Raw genomic sequence first — 586 nt, forward strand, 5'->3', positions numbered from 1 at the left:
TAATTATAGAGTTTTTAGACAATTCTAATGCACCATTAGAGTCACAAAATGAGATATTGTCACAAAAGAGTTTAGTAGGTCCACTCACTACACTAGGATTGATTTCGGATATCAAATTCCTGATCCAAAGGAGCTCTTGAAGAGTCGAAGAAATACTCATATACTCCGCCTCACAACTTGATAAGGCAACAGTTTTCTGCTTCCTGCTATTCCAAATAATTGCACCACCTTGGATCAAAAAACAATAGCTTGTGATTGAATATCTTTCATTTATTTTATTTCCCCAGTCAGCATCACAGCACACCTTCAAATTCTCTCCTCCATCTCTTGAAAAAGTCAATTTATAATCTACCATACCTTTGATGTATCTCAGTAATCGCTTCACAGCATTCCAATGTACTCTTCTATAATTATTGTTGTACCTGCTGAGAAGATGAACAGCAAAGGTGATGTCCGGTCGGGAAACTTGAGATAGATAGAGCAGGCTACCTGTTACTTCTTGATAAGGAATGCTCCTAGAATCATCTTCCTCTCCTTTCTCATTCTCAGTGAATTCTAGTCCAGGTTCTATGGGGCTGCTTGTCGG

This window comes from Halyomorpha halys, unplaced genomic scaffold (genome assembly GCF_000696795.3).
Source record: "Halyomorpha halys isolate HHAL.00 unplaced genomic scaffold, Hhal_1.1 Scaffold1398.1, whole genome shotgun sequence".
In the NCBI taxonomy this organism is placed as follows: Eukaryota; Metazoa; Arthropoda; class Insecta; order Hemiptera; family Pentatomidae; genus Halyomorpha; species Halyomorpha halys.